This window comes from Wolffia australiana, chromosome 8, assembly GCF_029677425.1.
Source record: "Wolffia australiana isolate 7733 chromosome 8, ASM2967742v1".
Taxonomy (NCBI): domain Eukaryota; kingdom Viridiplantae; phylum Streptophyta; class Magnoliopsida; order Alismatales; family Araceae; genus Wolffia; species Wolffia australiana.
In genome coordinates, this window is record NC_135842.1 from 11494246 (window position 1) to 11513493 (window position 19248).

A 19248-nucleotide genomic window follows, 5' to 3' on the forward strand; every position below is an offset into this window, starting at 1 on the left:
TAAGACTTGATACCTCACATTTCTTTTTTTAATAAAAAAACTTATTTCTTTGATGCAGGATATCAAGGTTGCATAGCAAATATACCAAGCGCGACTTCAGGAGTGAAGGAGGATCATGCAAATGGGTAAGACTAGATCGCATCATCTACTCCACTAATGGGCTCCATCTCTTCCCTATTACCAAAGTTGAGCATTTGAGTCACTACGCGCCTTTTGAATCTGAATATGAATTGACTTCGTAACATTCAGATGAATTGACTTTGTAACATTAAGTCATTTTCACTTTGTAACCCACTCGTTCGCCCCTCTACTGCTCTTTATCCGTTGAATAACCTCAGATCCTCTTCCTTTCCACTTTCAGGAGATGTGGACTCGACATCCTGATTGATAATAGCTCATCTATTCCAGTCCATGCTCAGCCGGTGCTTTGATTCACTTTTATGTATTATTATTTTATTACATTTCTTGTAATCTTCTTTCTTCTTCTAATTCAATTTCTTCTTATGTTCTTAAAAGCGGTAGCAAGTTTAGGACCGAAGCAATTAAATAATAAAGTTAAAAAAAGATATATCAGGCTGAGATGAGGATCAAGTCCTCAAGTGCAAGTGCTAGCACAATCATGAACTGTACCCTTTCTCTTAGCAAGAAAACATTTAGACATCTTAAATATAGAAATTTTCTGTCTGCAACATGCATAATAGAAAGAGGTTACGAAGTTACAAGGTTAAAGTAAAGCTGAAGTTGGTTTGATCTTTCCCCTACGTGCCTTCGATGCAGACCATAGCTCAAGCTAGGGCAATGTGCCTTCCACTGATCCTGTGTATTGTCTCTTTCGTTTCGTGTCACGTAGATGAGAATGAAGTCAGTAAACTAGGCACAAGTGAGCGGGCCAGAGCGAAGTGATGAGCAAAAGCAGTCATTTCATTCATGATGAACCTTACCTATGATGCAACGTTTTGCAAGAACTAATGTTATGTAAATTCTGAAGGTTTTCCAAAGGAGCGACTTTAGGCGTGAGTTTACAAGCGGACGAGCGACAAAGTGAAGAATTTGACTACCATGAGAACTGGGACACGTCAGCCACTGGGACACATGCTTTGCTAATTATTCTAGCTGCTCTAGTTGAGTACCAATGGCTTTGTTAGACTGAGCCAATTTGGTCGACCTTGACAATCGTAGAGACTTTTCAAAGGTATGTTTACATAAAGAACGAAGTAAACCTTCGGAACCATCCATTCACATTCAGATCTTTGTGGATAACTTTGTTACCTCTGCATGTATAAAGCAATTCCTTTCGTAAAGTTGGTGGCTAATCAGGTGCGCGCGGGAAAATGGTTCGCAACACATGAGTTGTACGATGAATTTGCTCAAATATTGGATTCGTAAAAAAAATTCCCTTCTCAATCCATCTCTGACTAATGGAGAAGCCTAGGAGCTTTCCTACTCCAAAAACACATACATTAGTTATTGTTTATGATTACATAAACGATAAGTAGATGCCTCAGTTTAAAGACCCTCACACCACTATGAAAACAGGCAAGAGGGTCTTAAAAGTTGGTAAAGACCCACCCTTTGTTTCACTCTGAATGGGTCCCTGAGGCCCCCGGGACATTGGATTCCCCTACATGTGGCTCGTCCATGCTTTTTTAGGGGTAGTGCCTGTGACTCCGCATAGGAGAACGAGCTGAACTTCAAACAAGAGTTTTCAGAGCATTGCATTGTCTGAGGGAGTGGGGTGAGTAGGCAGTGCCTACCAAGCAAAGCTTTCATCAATCAAATGATGCATGTGGGCTGAGCCATTCCATCCCAACCTGCTGGCCTAATTGGGAAGAGTTTCTAAATAGAAAATATGCACACTGGGAATATATATCTATCTTAGCTAGCAGGGTCAGGCTTTCCTCTAGTAGTCCCGCATTGGCCTCTTACAGTCCGTCCAGTCTCATCTTTCTTTGTTTATTGCCAGCCATCTTAGCTCCACATGAGACCCTCTTTCTATTGATTGATGAATAAAAAAAGGGCACTCTCTTCTGATTAATTTTATGTTTTCTCTTTTGTTTACTTTGACTTTGACTTCATCGTTTATCCACTAGGTAATGTTATCCAGCAGATAATTATCTTCAAGAGAAGTTCTTCAATAATATACTTCATTTATCCGCGCTTGTAAACTCGTGCCTTTCCTATTCAATCTTGCTTGTCGCCTATTAAGAGAATAGGTCCCATGCAGGCCACCTTTCTTTATCTATACCATCAGCCACGCAAGACCTCATAGGAACTATTTATGCGCCCTAGGAAGCAGCATGCGCCATCACCTGTAGTCCTTTCCTTTGTTGGGGACTTCCACAAAAACGGCCAGCATCGTCATATGCTTGACATTAGTTGCCCTGCTCTTGGAGTACCCCTATGGCCGATCTGTCACCCATCAGGGCTTGGCCATGTCCCGCCCCCTTAGGCATGGCTTAGTCAGTTATTCTCATAGTTCAGAGTGAGCTTCTATCAAAGCTCTTTGAGAATTTATTTTGTTTTCATGCTTCACTTTTTTATTTCATGGATTAGTATCATGTTTCTTTCTTTGATGATTATTCTTCTCTTTTTATTATTCATTGATTCAGTGATTTAATTTTAGTTAAAATAACTTCTTTCAGAACCATTTCAAGTGTTTATTCGTCGTTTAGGTTGGTGAGTTATATTTCTGCTCATTGTAGTAACCTCTGGGACTCTTTGCACCTGGATAGTACTAGTACCCTTTTGCTCTGGACTGCACTACCTGCCCTATGAAAACAAAATGAGTGTTGCGACAAAATGCAGATAGCCCTCATGCTGTAGTTCCCTCTAACCTGTTCTTAACGTCATCACAAGGCGCACAATAAGAATAAGACCAATAGAGACTTCATAAGAGACCATTTGAGCTGCATATCATAATGCTCCTAGAAAGCAGTTACGAGGCATAAAAGGAGATGCATTTGTAGAACTGGTTGGTGGTACGGGACAAGCTCCTGGGGAATAATCTCTTTCTTAACAAAACCTTTCTTTTCCATGACGACTAGGAACAGCTAAATAAAAAATTTCATTTTGAATTCCAAACCTCAACATCCTGCTGCTCATGGTATTTCAGGATCAGTATTGGAAATGAATGGAGAAGTGGTGGAATGTACCAAACTACATATTGGATTACTCCAGTGCGGCATGAAGTCACAGACGGTGAGTAGTATGTCGCTAGCTATGCCTAGTGCAGTCCCTGGGGATGGTGGAGGTTCCGTATCGTGTCATGAGCACCAGGCAAGAAAGAGGTAGGGCAGTTGAGTAACTCAAGTGAACCAAACTTACTTTCTAGGATAGAAGGGAGAAAGTTGTGAAGGTGGCCTCGTTATCCACACATCTGGTGAGATAAATGGGGTGAAGGTGTCTTGTTATAATCACCCCATTCTTTAAACAACCATAAGCTTGTTAAAAGAAGTACACCAAATCGTGATTCATCCAAGGTCTTGAAATCGTAAATGCTCCTAAAGTCGCACCTCAGAACCTTTATTTTTCTGAGTCGAAGCCCAGCCCGGCTTGTCTCCTTCTAACTACCGATGGGCTCAATATACGATCACGTGCAGTAACTGGGAGTCCTTTTACACCTAAGGCCAACTTCAATTCTTCAAACCTAGGTTCATCTCATATAGTGATTGTGGAAGTACATGGTTGATGTATCAAACTCGACGCTGTGTTTTGTAATATGCATTCACATCCGTGTCACAATGGATTTGGTAAGCTACATGTCAGGTGCATGGAAAACAGCCTTCGGTTCCCCAACCTTAATCATGGCAACCTTCCGACCGCCCAATAACCTATAGGGCTAGTAACTACTCCCACTCAGGCTAGGAAGTAATCCCCACGACCCAAAGCACCGAAGAACAAATAGAATTTGCTACAAAAGCCAGCTAACGGGGGCATTCCTTTGTATGAGAACATTTTAACGGAGAAGGTCATAACCAAAATAGGCTTCGTTTTGGCTAGGGCACGCAAATCTGCTATATATTTGACACTGGTTTGCCGTAATGCTGGAACAATGGTGAACGCATCTGTCGACATTGATGCATAAATAAAGATACCAATTAGTAGTGATAGAATTCCCTCTATAAAAGATACCAGTGAATAGAAGATGCTCAGTTCCGCACAACATAGGGATTGTGATGTAATACGATTACACCAGGATCGACGGTTCGTATTAAAACATAGTACGATATGATGAGTTATTTACGAGTATTTTGATGATATGGAAATCAAGAGAAACTCCAATGAGCAATATACAACGTCCCTTAACTCGGTGAACAATCAATTACTTCTACTAAGAGCGAGGTTAATCAGAATAGACTCCCAATGACCCTTAGGACTAATTACGGTGACTACGGTGTAAGGGGCGTTTGACGGCTCTTGGCTGTCCCAAGTTTAAAATCAATGAATAGACCTTTATCCCAATGAATCCCTACTCTCGACAGGTGGCTATCCTATCTCAGTTATCGTTTTTCATTCTAGGCAGAGGAATCGATAGGGGATGACTGCACTACACCAAGTAATAATACTGAATTGTAATAAGAGGGGAGCGAGAAGATACCTGAATGATGCGAGTCCTCGGCAAGGTTAATCAGGTTCGGCTGAACTCGGAGTCAACGGTGAAGCACCGGTGAGTGGTGTCCCTGGGCGCGAAGGAATGCGCGTCGCTGGTCGTCCACAGTGCGTGGTTGGGCATTGGCAGGCTGCAGTCGCGTGGTTGAATGGCATGGTGTAAGTGCGCCTGGGCGGGCGCGCACGAGGCGAGACAACACGCAGCTATGGGGGGGGAGGGCAGAGTCCGCCGCCGCATAGTAGCGTACAGGCGGCTGTAAGGGTGGGGCCATGTGGAACTGATACTAGGGCGCGCTTGCTGAGGGCTAGGGGGTGCGGGCGGAGAGCTGGGTCGCGCGGGCGGAGAGCTGGGGTGCGCAGCCATGGGCGGGGCAAGAACCGCCTATGTGCGGTGGCGTGCAGCGATATGGCCACAACGTGGGACTGCGTTGGAGATAGGCGCGGGCGAAGAGCAGTGCGGGGCACCGGTGCGGGCACAACATGGTGGATGCAGGGGTGCCGGGCGCGTGGGCGCGATCGAGGATGGGCAAAAGGTGGCGCTCCCTGGCTCTGTGGTGGGACTGGTGATCTTCCAAGATTTCCAAGAATTGGTTAGACCAACCTTGAATCTTGGATCTTTTATCGGCAAGAACGCCAGTTCCAGGCGATGGAGTTGCCTCTGTCGGGAGGCGGCGTCGACGTGCCCTTGGAGTGATCTCAACGAGGGAGGCGAAGGTGAAAGCAACTCCCAAAGCTGCAAATCTTGAATATCCAAGAAATATCTGGCAGGTGCAGGTCATCCCGATGTCGTCGACGTGTCCTCAGAGTGGTCTCGACGAGGTCGTGGTTGGTAACGGCTCACAGAATGGTCTCGACGTGAGGAGGGCGGGGTAACCACGTTCCCACGACTATCTAACTCCTATCTATCTAATCATCTCTAAACACTAAGGTAGAAAGAAGAACACGAATTTCAATTCAACAAATCCTACTTCACTTGGGGCATGCTATCCCCTTATGTAGGGAGGAGAGGTGCCAAGTGACGTTTCTAGAGGGGGAACCGTCGTGAGATGTGGTCCGTCCTTTAGTCACAGTTACAATTAAAGATTGAAAAATTAACGTCGACAAGGCCCAAACACAACGGCCTGGTCCGTAGGTTCAATAAAACAAAAATACAATCAAAATAAGGCGCGAACTGAAATACTACTTACGCGGAGTACTTGAACGCATGGTGGTGAGCGTCGGCGCGAGCAGCCCAGTGTGGTTGGACTCGTCCCGACCCTGCGTCATCCTGATGGTCCCCCATCAGATTGTCACGCTTTTGCGAAGAACATAGAATAGTAGAGGATCCAACATGCAGGACATGATTATCATTAGAAATTCACAGAGATATTGTGATATACTCTTTCCCATAACTTCCCATACTAGAACAACCCCACTAAAATGCAAATAGAGATCAGAAATGTTTTCAATATCACGAAGAATAATACCATCTATACCCCCAAAAATGGATTTTCCATAAGAAAGACATCGAAGGCTTTCCAAAAATTGAGATTTGGCCGTAGAAGGATCAAATTGTATCCAAGGAACATGAGGATATAAAAAAGTAATAAGAGAGGCACAAAGACCAATCAATCGTATCGGTCTTATTCTTGAATTTGGAATGAAAAGAGGAGTAATGCTTACTAGCACGGAACACGGAATATGATCACTTAGATTGGAATAGCATTCACAGAAATGTTCTAACATAGAGTACAATCTAAGATTGAAGAGATTAGTTGACAACAGTCAAAAGACGGTACCAAATTCCTATAAAATGGGGGTCTATCAGTGCAAGTCAGTTGAACACCGTGATTGATGAGTGGGTAGGTGGGTTAGGTGCACCTCTCGTCTAGTGGGAAGTCATGAGGCTAGTCCCCTCTGAATGAATAAGTAGTGGGCCCCCTTCCCGCTGCTCATAAACTCACGCCCTTATTTTCATTTTAAATATTAGATTAGTTTACCCGGAGAATATTTCTAAAGAATCTATCTAACCTCCCTAACATTCATATTCATTTTTACCGCTCGTAAAGTCACACCTCGCTCCATCGCTTCTGCTCCTGAAGTCATTCTTTGGACTTTGTTTCTTTCAGAAGGTGATTCATCGCTCGTATACTTGTGCCTCAAAGGATAGTTCTAAAGTAATTATTCAGTACTCCTTGAGCTGATTTTGTTGTCCTTGACGTTAGCACCTTTTTTAGTACTCCTTGAGCTAATCCCTCATTGTTTTTGTGCATTGAGCTTAGGAATACATTTATTTGCTGATATGATGGCTGGACATAGTTTAGTAAAAATTTTAAGTGGGTTTGCTTGGACTATGTTATGTGTGAAAGATCTTTGTTATTTCATAGGATATCCTAGTCATTTATTTATAGTTATTGCATTAACCGGTCAAGAATGTGACAACGAGGAATCATGATCCTGGTCTTCAAGTCGGCTCCATTGGAAAGTAATTATTTTTTATGTCCCAGGATTCTGCTAGTTTCGAAAATAAGTCGAAAGAAGGACAGGGTTGCTAGGTTCTGAAATAATTGATTTTGTAACTTTGATTCTGAAAACATAAAATCTCCCAAAACCTATAGTCAGTTAAAAGTCAACCGCTCTATGGATGATTAGATCTCATAAAGTGCAACTCCTGTTCTCAACCCACAAACGAAGTCCGAATTCATTGACTTCATAACCTTTGTAACTCCCGAACTTCTTTGTAGTGGCTCAGTTCCATGCTTATAAGGTTTCGCATGATTGACTCTATTTCATTATATTATATCTATATCCCAATTCCATTCATTTAATATTTCTTTGATATCATTGACACAAGGGATGTAATTTATGGTTATCATCTTTTTGTTTCTCTCTATTTAGAGTATATTTCATTTAGAGTTGATATGGAATTGAAAAAATCATCATATAATAATCGAGAAGTTGCAGCACAAAAGAAAGGGAGGAGATTTGTGACGATTTTGAACTTTTTTCTATTGGGTAATCCATTATCCTTATGCATGAAAATACTAAATTCCATTGTTACAGTTGGACTCCACTATGGATTTATGACCATGTTCTCCATAGGGCTTTTTATTTCTTCCTTCTTCTAGCTTGGGTTATGGAAGAAGGAACCGAAAAGGTTTTTTTCCCCAAAGACTTGCCATGGTAAGGAATCAGACAGAACTAGGCTCAGTCTAATTAAAACATAAAAATGGTGCATGGACCGCACTCAAGCTTTGGATCAATGTCTCCAGAAGCAAGGAATATGCCTGCATGTTTTGACGATAAGAACAAAAAAAATCAAATTCACCTCTATGTAAGATAGCCAAAGTACGGTTGAGCGATTGACATGAGATCATTGCTAGCATTCCAGGCGAAGGTCATAAATTCAAGGGAACATCATTTAGTCAGCAGAGGTAGAGTGAATCATTTGCCAGGTGTTAAATTCCATTGTATTTGAGGATTCAAGGATTTGCTGGGAATTCCCGATCAAAGGAAAGCAAAATCTAAATATGGTGTAGAAAGACCCAAATCGATATGAATGGAAGATGCCTTTGGAACGTTTATTTTGTTAGTTGAGATATTCCTAACGCATCGCTTTTTGCTTGATGGAAAAACATATTTTCTTTATTTTCTTGCATAAAGTTGAGTCATCGTTTCATCATTTCTGACTTCCTGCCAGGCATCACCTTCGAATAACCTTATTTCTTATAATTCCATTTTTATTTTTATTGGAATGTGTTTATGTCTTGAATCATGTTATGTTATCCTAAAGCCACCCTTTAGCTTCTTCATTCCGCTCCCGCTCGTTCGCGCCTTCTTTTTTTTAACTTGATCTCGCATGCATCTTCGTTCCAATTCCTACCTATAAGATGAGTCTTTCTGGACCCACTAACCACCTTGGTGTGCTATTGAGAACTAGGCTCTTAATGCAGGAATGTGGTTTTTTCTGGTTTTGGTTCTGTCTTATGGAAAGGAAAACATAAATGGAGGACTTTATTCAGTGACTCTTTGATTCTGCGAACGGTACACTTCCATTATTACAACCTGCTGGGTTGGTCTAGTCAACTCGCCCTTGTCCAGTACTTCAACCTCTGTCTTTTTATGTTGGACATTTTGAGTGGGGTTTGATTCATAAAAGACTGAGGGATAAGGCTTACAGAACAAGAAGGTGGATATTGAAGACTGCAAAAGGATGACAGCCAGACCCTTCTCGGGTTATGGTACCTTCCTTGCATATTCTACATTGTTGAGCCCTACTGATGAGGGTGGGTAAACAACTTTGCAATGATGAAATGACTGATGGAGGCTCCATACCGGGAACAAGTATGAAATTAATAACTTGGTTTTCTCAGAAAGTTGTATTATATTATGTTTATTATAAACGACAGAAGTGAACCTTTTACCTAGTATATTGACAAGAAAAGCAGAGATTTTCTCTAGTACTGTATAGTGAAATAAAATTTCACATGCTTCAATCACGGTCCACCACTTGTATAGTACTTGTCTCGTTCTTCTTAAACAATTGATATCCCTATCTCTTATCACTATCTTCATCCTATTATTACCTCTTACACTTTATGTACCTATCTCTTCTGGCCCTCTTGTATTCACCCTAAGATTTGTTCATTATACTCATAAGACAACCCTTTCCCATCACTAACTAGCCAAATTATTCATGAGTAAAGGTTTATAAATTTTATTCATTAAACTCAAATCTACAACAACATGAATTTAGCCTAATTTTGAGTTTATCAACTCTCTCCCTCTCACCATTTATCCATTGTATCCCTTTCCATATGAATCAATGAAGGATATTATAACTAAATATCCATTAAAAACATGAAATTGGGGCTGAATATACCATTTAAGGCATGTCGTATACACAATATTGATAATTTTCATTATAAGCATTGAGCGACAAATGGTCCAATCTATAGGGAGTAAAAAATGAATAATTGAATTACAAATTTGATTTGCACTTTTATTTTGGTTTTGCATATTTATTTTAGTGAAACTGGATTCAAAATAAGTATAAAATAACTTTGATCCAAAACTTGATTCAACATTATGGATTCAAGTTTTATAAATAACTTTGGGAAATTTGGTGGAAATTTATAATTTAAAGTATTAATTAATTCTAACTAAATATCTTCCCTATCAATTTGTCACCGCACGGGTGATGTTTGATAGTGGTAGACATGAGTGGAGTGGAGAGAATGAAAGTAATACCACCATTGACTGTGATGGAGATGATGGCGGATTTAGAGATGGCATAACCTAAAAAAGAGAAAATATTACATTAACCTCATTGTCACCTGGCCAACAAGCCGACGATGCTTTTTCTTCATGTGTCTTGATCTGAACATTACCCCTTCAATAATTTGCTCTTGGAATGCAAGAAAGGATTCAAAAAAGACTGTGAATGAGGAAATTGCTTTCCAAATTGTAATAAGTAAGAAAACCTAAGGGTGCCTTTTTTAAAAGGATGAAATGGTCTATTTATAAATGCCAGATGGTAAGTGGAAAGAGGAAATAAAGACATATCAATATACTGAACTTTTCAGCCTAAAAATCCATCTAGATTGTTAGATATTTGAAGTTGGAGCAGTTTAATGTTAGACAAAATTACAATTAAAATATTTATTAATAGTAATCTAACAAATTACGATTGTAAGATATTTGATGTTAGACCAAATTTTCTCTCTCCAACGATCTGTGTAGCAGATTGCAAACATGGCACAATATTTTTAAAAAACATGAAAAGTGAAGAAACTTGTTAAAAATATTTAATTAAATTCAATATTAAATTTTTTGACTTATAAATTTTTTTAATGAGTGCAAGGTCAGAAGCTTTCATAAAATTACAAAAAATAAGAATTCCTTAATTAAAATATTATAAAAACTCTTAGAAAATTTTAATTTAATATAAATATATCTTCTCTAATTTATAGAATACTTTATTTATCAAATGCATGGTATAAAGTTTTGTTAACATAACATAAAATGTAGAAAATATGAACTTTGTTCTACAAATGTAATAAATGACATGAAGTCATAATAATGTGGATTTACGATCATTTGAATGGCAATAAACACATAAAGTGTGCAAAATTACTGTTAAAATAAGTATGTTATCTGTGATTATCAGTAATTTGAGGTGATTCATGTCAGCAACATATAATCGCTTCCTCAACCTGAGATGCCAAGGACATTTTATGGATGGTATGCTATGCATTGACTAAGAAATACAAATTTTTAATCACATGATTTAGAAAAGTCCTACCTCTAATGTAACAAAAAAATGAAGGTTATTGAGTGAACGAGATGTGATTGTTTGCCTTTTGCATACAAGGATATTAGCGTAAGGAAGATGATTTAGTAAATCATTGGCAAGGGTAGTGGAGAAGACATTCTCAAGTGATCCCTGTTACAAATCATAACTAACTGGAATGATCGGGTTTTGAGATTTAACAATACCTTAAGTCATTTGAAAGTCTCGTGCATATGACGGATGAGTTAAGTCACAGTTAACAATAACTGATGATGGTAAACTTTCCATGAGATATGTCAATCACTACTATGTATCTTCTAGAGCATGAGTTGAAGCTTTATAGCCTACAGGCTGAAAACTTGATCTATTATTTGGGTTAAATCAATTGTTGATTAATTCATCTATATGCTCATATATATAATTAAATAGGTTTTCATATAAAGGTTATTATACCACTAGAGTAATAGACTAAATAAACACATTGACCTAGAGGGTCACACACCAAATATCTACAGACTTTGGTGGACAGAATTAAATTCTAAGGACCTTTTTAAAAAGTTATAAAATAAGTATAATATAGGGGTAGTTCTAAGTTCCAAAGAATGTCATCCTTGAATTTCAGGTTAAATATAATATGATTTTGCATTATTATGCTAAGTTTCGTGTTAAAATGATCAATCAAGCACTCGAAAAACCTAACGAGGGCTTTATTTTGAGATATTTTGCATTTGTTTTCCTTTATCTCTCTCATAATAATTTATCTATTTCCCTCCCACAACTTTCCGCTTGCTTACTCCCACTCTCAAACTTTATATATTTCCATCTGACACTATCTCTCTCTCTATCTCTCTCTCTATTTTGTTAATTTTTATTACAATCTACATCATAATACGTGATCAAAAAACAAGGAATTTTATATCTATGAATTACACAGGCTTCCCATGGTAAAAGAATATGTAAATGGTTTAACTGTACCAATAATTGTGATCATAATCATAAATCTAAGCTTCGCAAAAAAGGGAGGTGATAGTGAAAAGGAAGGGATAAGACGGAGAGCCTCATGAAGTTGTGGAACTAATTAAAAGAGTTTTGTATGAAAAAATATAGTGATATAAAGGCTTCTAATGGTGTAAAATCTGTCACAGGTTATTTTGAAAATAATTTAAATTTATAGGCAGAACTCTAGAGCAAACAGAAGAGCATTGATTGGTCTTCATCATTAGTGCATTTGTGTCTTTCTTGATTACTAACATCAAAACTTCTGAAAAATTTCAGCTTTTTTGCACAAAGTAATGTATAAATCAAGTGTAAAGAATCTATGAGCATGTCAAATGAAAATTTTAAAGAACAAAATACCAAGTTAAAAGGGCTTCTAAGCATTGTAGAAAAAATGTCATTCTCAATGAAAACTTGGGCGACTCAAACCATGTGGCTATACGTGGACTCATCTCCCATACGAATAATGATCTATATATTATCCATGAATTGCTTATCAGTTTTTGCCAATTCATTGGATCTCAGAAAGATGCATACTTGGTGGATGTATGGCGCAATGAGATAATGGATTATGACCTCACTCCAAAGTGAAGTAATAAATTAATAAATTCTTATTTCCACATTCCTAACTCACTCATATACAAATTTAACATCTATAAATTTAACATCTATAATATAAAAGGAATACATGTGCGCTTCTGGCCTCTGATTGGCTGAAAAGGAGTGAGAGAGAAGAGAGAGAATGAGAGAGAGAGAGAGAGTTCGAAAACGGTTGAGAACGTCGACAGTTGTTTCGAGAAAAACTCTGATAAATACTGAGAGTCAAAAAACGGCTGAGAAAGTAAACGGTTGCTCCGTGTTTATTCGCGTTTCATCATCATCCATCGATCAGAATCTTTTGATATATAGAGAGAGAAGAAACCGAAAGGAAATATGGATGTTGGAGAAAAAAAATCGAGGCAAACAGGGAAATGACGGCGTGATCGTCCAAGAGAAATTTCTAATTGGTAATCCCGTTTACCTCGCTATGTTTCAAGCTTATTCTTAATGCTGTTAACACTATTTTTAATCGTTGTTTACTTATTTCTTCTCTCGCGTAGTGGAATTTTGTACGAACTGGGCCGGTAATTTTATCGACTGGAAGTAATAGTTGTTTCTTTCTTCGTTTTTACTGAAATATATTTTTTTGCTCGAAGGAATATGCTGGAAGCCCAAAAAGTTTGAATTTCCATCAAAGGTTGGTTTTTCTGATCTAAAAATTGTTGATCTCCAATCCGCGTTTCGTCCGATCAAATCCATTTTTTTTTCAGATTTTATCAAGTCCGATTTCATCGCAGATTTTCTATCATAATCCTCTTCTCGTATCGATCAGTAATCACGGCGTGATGTAACAAAATCTTTTCATCATTTAACAAAATCTTTGTGCTGGGTCAACTGGAACGCATGTTCGTCAGAAAACGAGGTTCAACTGCAGGGACTCCGATGTTCTCCAGCGTCATCCACGCTGTCGGCAACGTCCTCGAAGGTCCCCTGGAATTCCTCTCTGGCAATGCCTGCAGGTTTCATTTCCTCTCTTTCTCCCCTGTTTTCTCTCTCTCTCTCTCTCTTGATCTCTCTCTCCCCATCTCCGGTTCGCTCTCTCTTCACCTCTACCCCTCTATCTCTGCCTCTCTCTCTCTATTGTATAGATCTCACTCAATCTCTCTCAAATCGTATCTATCTCCCTCTTTCTGCATCTGTCTCGCTCTATCTCTCTCTATCTCTCTCTATCTCTATCTATCTATCTATCTCGCTTTACCTCTCTCTATCTCTATCTATCTATCTATCTATCTCGCTTTACCTCTCTCTATCTCTATCTATCTATCTATCTATCTATCTATCTATATATCTATATATCTATCTATCTATCTTGATCTATCTCTCCCTATCTATCTATCTATCTATCTCGCTCTATCTCTCTCTATCTCTCTCTATCTCTATCTATCTATCTCGCTCTATCTCTCTCTATTTCTATCTATCTATCTCACTCTATCTCTCTCTATCTCTTTCTATTTATCTCTCTCTCTATCTCTATCTATCTATCTCGCTCTATCTCCCTATCTCTCTTTTCTCTCTCTCTCTCTCTGTTTATGTGTTTTTTCTTTCGCTCTTTCTGTCCCCAGGTTCTACTTCAATTTCTATCTCTTTCTCTCTCGGCTTCTCTGAAAACCCTTTTTTATCTCTCCTACAAATTGACCGAAACGTTCAGGTCTACGTACAGGCTTCTCTCTCTATCTCTCTCTATTTGTATCAATCTCACTCATTCTCTCTCAAGTCGTATCTATGTCCCTCTTTCTGTATCTGTCTCGCTCTATCTTGCTCTATCTCTATCTATCTCGCTCTATCTCGCCATCTCTATCTATCTCTATCTATCTCTCTCTATCTCGCTCTATCTCGTTCTATCTCTATCAATCTATCTATTTCGCTCTATCTCTCTCTATCTCTATCTATCTATCTCGCTCTATCTGTCTCGATCTCTATTTATCTATCTCGCTCTATCTCTCTCTATCTTTCTCTATCTCTATTTATCTATCTTGCTCTATCTCTCTCTATCTCTATCTATCTATCTCGCTCCATCTCTCTCTATCTCTATTTATCTATCTCGCTCCATCTCTCTCTATCTCTATTTATCTATCTCACTCTATCTCTCTCTATCTCTATCTATCTATCTCGCTCCATCTCTCTCTGTCTCTATTTATCTATCTCGCTCTATCTCTCTCTATCTCTATCTCTGTATCTCGCTCTATCTCTCTCTATCTCTATCTATCTATCTATCTATCTATCTATCTATCTATCTCTCTCTATCTCTATCTATCTACCTTGCTCTATCTCCCTATCTCTCTTTTCTTTTTCTCGCTCTCTGTCCCCAGGTTTCTACTTCAATTCCCATCTCTTTCTCTCTCCTACAAATTGACAGAATCATTCAGGTCTATGTACAGGCTTCTTTCTATCTCTTCCTCTCTATTTGTATGAAACCCCAAAATTCTCTCCTGAAAGTTGAAAACCTCAGGCCTACGTGCAGTCTTCTTCCTCTCTCTCCCACTCTCTCACTCTCTCTCTTACGTTATCTCTCTCTCACTTACTCGCACTCTCTCTCTATTACTCTCTCTTTCTTACTCTCTCTCTCTCACACTCTCTCTTACTCTCCTTCACTCTCTCCTACTCTCTCTCACTCTCTCTCACTCTCTCTTACTCTCTCTCACTCTCTCTTACGCTCTTTCACACTCTCTTTCACACTCTCTCTCACACTCTCTCTTACTCTCTCTCTCACTCTCTCTCTCTTACTCCCTCTCTCACTCTCTCTCTTACTCTCTCTCACTCTCTCCCTCTTTCTCTCTCTCTCTCTTTCTCTTTTTCTCTCTCACTCTCTTACTCTCTCTCACACTCTCTCTCTTACTCTCTCCCTCTTACTCTCTCTCTTACTCTATTTCTCCTCTTATTCTCTCTCTCTCTTTCTCTCTTTCTCTCTCTCTCTCTCACTCTCTTCTCTTATTAATATCTTTCTTACTATTGCTCCTAGTATCTTACTATCTCTTTCTATTACTGTCTTTCACTCTCTATCTCTCTCTTTCTCTCTCTCTCTTTCAATTTCTATCTCTTTCTCTCTGTACCACTATTGAAACCCTTATTTTCTCACTCCTACTGTTTGACGAATACCTTCAGACCTTGATTTGGAATCAATATCCTGGGTTCCCATATCCAAACGAGCAATGCACCTTCAGTTTTTCGATTTCTGAGGATTCTAGGGACAGATGTCTGCATTTGTTGATTCGTGTATTAATGATTCATTTTAGAACGATATTCTAGATTTTTGTTGTTGTTTGTATATGGGAAATAAATTCCGCTTTCATCGTTATCATCCATATCTGCGATCAAGATTGTTTTTTTCCCTCATGCAGTTCCAATCAATTATGATTTTTTTACACGTTGTTTTTCAAATCAAGTAAACTATCTCTCTCACAGTCTCCGATCTAATTCTTGGGTCGATTGGTCACACTATATGTCCAATAATCGAGAATTTATCTAGATTTTCAAATAGATTAAACAATCTCTCAATCTAATTCATGGATAGATTAGGCACATCATCTGTCCAATGATGAATTTATTTAGTTTTCAAGTAGATTAAACTATCTCTTAATCTAATTCATGGGTAGATTAATCACGCCATATGTACAATAGTCAATAATTTATTTAGTTCTCAATTATTAAACTATCTCTTAATCTAATTCATGGGTAGATTATTCACAAATGTAAAATATCGTTCTAAAATTATTGTTTATGCACAGATGTCTGAATTGTTGGTGTTGCACGTATGCCGATTGGATGTTTTTTAGGCACCCTTTCATCCTTTCCTGCTACCAAACTTAAATCGATTGCTATTATCCATATAAATTCTTATACTCTACTTAATTATACTCTACTTCATTTCAAATTATTCTTCTTAATATAGCAGCCGGATAATTCTCTTGGGGGATCTAAATTACAGAATTTCGTTGGTGGCGGCGGAGGTGAGAAGCTTCGATACAAAGAATGAATGGGCGATATTGTCGCATAGGGACCAAGTGAGGTCTGCGCCCCACCCGTCTTCTATGCTACCCCCGGCATGTAATCCAAACGAAAGAGCCTTCGTTTTTTTCCTTCTCCGTTTTCTGTCTACAAGCTTAAGATCTGTGTGGTTCGTTTGAGTAGCTGAAGATGGGATTTTTTAATTATCTCCTAGAATGAGTATGGTCCTGCTTTCTATCTCTTCTCTCTCCACCCGACGCGAGCATTGCGAGGGGGCCCCACTGGTTCTAGTAATAGTAGATTGATCATCAAAGCTATGATAGGTTATTGAAGGATAGTAACTCGAGGTTCAACATGTACAACTGGTGTTCTAAACTTAGGTGTAAAACAAGGTTTTAAATAGATAGGCATTTGAGTATCTAGTAGTTTATTTGTTCTATTAATTATTTAATAGTTATTTTCTACATACATGATGAGGGACTGAAAACTCAATTTTAGGGGTTGAAAACTAATTTTAGGGGCTGATTAACATAATAATGCCATTGATGACATTCAACTTCAATAGTTGTCCATCATAGCTGAAGATTTGGATCTTATTAAAATGTTTTAAGATGAATTAGATGATTTTTTTATTTTACAAACATTCTTTGATTGTAAAAGCAACTGCATCGCCTACTTTTATAAAGGTGCCTACACTTTTATAAGTCAATTACTTCCTGAAATTGATGAGCTGGATCATCCTCTTCAAGATTCACTAAGAGTATCGATGAGCAACGAATGAACATGGTCACTTAAATGTCCCTATTGTGATGTAGAAGTTTCAATAGTATCAGCCTCACTTCAAGACAAAAGCCTATGTTCCGCATCATAACAATGTTAGTCATGTTGGAAATATATGTGGCCTACAAGTCAATCTCACATTCCACGTCTCAGTAAATATTAATTGATGCAGTATATACATATTCATTACAATATATTCTTATTGTGTCTAGTGACCTTTGTATTATGATCTCATTATAATTCACTTAGTCATTGCATGTACTCATGGACTTCAGGTATATAGTGTATCAATTAATATTGTAATGAATTGGCTAAGGAAGACTCTGATGATGCCAACATAAGACAATTGGCGAAGAAAGAATGGTGCCAAATCCAGGGAGTGTACTCAATGGCCCTACCCTTTTTCTGGCCAAAATCAAGGTGATCAAGTACTTTTTAAACTTCAGCTGGTAGAATTATGATATTTATTATTATTCCATGGCAAAAAGGACACGCGTCAACGTGTCATTTGATATAAAAGGATTAAAAAGGGAAAGAACAGCGAGATGGTGACATGGCATGGGAGACGCGTTGCCAATGTCATAATGATTAAATGAACAATTAAAAAGAAAGCTTGTGCTTGTTCTAAAACTTCCTATTTGGAGGATACATGAGAAGGACATCAAAGTATCTAGATCTAATAACATTGTGTAGTCCCATTCATATGATGGGTATGGCTGATCTCGTAGCTCGGGTGCATCAACAAGTCCATCAAGGTGATTATGTGGTCAATATGGGATCATCCACCCTCGGTATTAGAGGAAATTGACTCAAGGAAGATGATACAATTGAATCTCTCACTAGGATTAGTTTTTTTATAAAATCACCATACATTGGTGTAAACTAGAATGACCGATTAGGGTTTGACAATTCAGCATACCCCAAGACATTGGGGAGTCTTGTGTGAATGAGGGATTATACATATACGATAACTGATGATGACAAAGGTTCTATGAGAGAGTTGGCATACTCCTTTATATCTTCTAGGACATGAGGTGTAGCTTGGCACCCCACGAGTCGGCAACTTAACCAAACAATTGGGTTAAATCAAAATGTGATTAACTAATCTATATGTGATATGGTTCATTAACTAGGTCAACCCAATTATGGTTGTTAGGCCATTGAAGTTACTAACTAGACTGATACATGGGCCTAAATGATCATACACACAAGGTTTTTGGATGTTGGTGGATATACTCCATATTCAACGGGTTTCATTAATTTCTTTTAGAGGATAGGGACTTTTATGCAATTTTCCCATGATAATATAAATAGATGGGGGCACCATCATTTGATAACTATGCAAGAAAAGGAGATCCAACACTCTACGGATCACTTGGATACGTCTAAAGGTCGGACAATTGAGTGACTTGAATATACTCACTTGATGTAACAAGATATTACAGATTCAATCTGTGCAAAAGTGATGTTTTTAGTTTTTAGATCTGTCTTCCATTCAATATTCTGCTATCCAAATGGAGTTGGACCATGTCAATGAAAGCCCCTATCCTTGGTATCAGAATGGTAAGAAGATCCTCCCAGATCAATGGCCATGATGATTGATATGAAGGTGGGGAGATGCAACATACCACTGTCCATGAGATAGGTATATGAACCCAATAAGTGTGTCTTGAGACAATTCATTTGAGGAATTAAAATGGTAGCTGATTCGATAATGCACAAGGTGATTAAGTGATGGAGCGCAACAGCCAGAGTCCCCAGAGATGTCTTTGAAGATGTCGTCGTCGTCACCAGCGCCTGTGTTGGTTCACGTTCAACCCAGTCGGCATGCCAAGGTGACCATGAAGATGCCCGGGTTCAAATATCCCGGGTGAAAGCATGTTCTTGATCGTTCAGTTTTTAGTATTATTCGGTTTGTGTGTTCGTATGTCATGTTTGTATCATCATTTGTTGCATCATTCGTGTCGTCTTTGTGTCTAGAGTCGTCGTTTTGTCCATCATGTCATCGTCAGTTTTGTGTCTTTTCTGCCCCTTTGGATTTTCATATT

The 19248-nt window shown here is 38.5% G+C and overlaps 1 long non-coding RNA gene and 1 pseudogene across 1 annotated transcript; one reads left to right on the forward strand and one right to left on the reverse strand.

The window, feature by feature from the left end:
* Positions 1 to 3855: 3855 nt before the first annotated feature.
* Positions 3856 to 6333, reverse strand: LOC144707124 (NADH-ubiquinone oxidoreductase chain 4 pseudogene; annotated as a pseudogene).
* Positions 6334 to 12737: 6404 nt separating this feature from the next.
* Positions 12738 to 16657, forward strand: LOC144706809 (uncharacterized). The gene is made up of 4 exons (XR_013582324.1): positions 12738 to 12882; positions 13072 to 13112; positions 13330 to 13434; positions 16401 to 16657. It is a non-coding gene; the product is annotated as an uncharacterized LOC144706809 (long non-coding RNA).
* The last annotated feature ends 2591 nt before the right edge of the window (positions 16658 to 19248 follow it).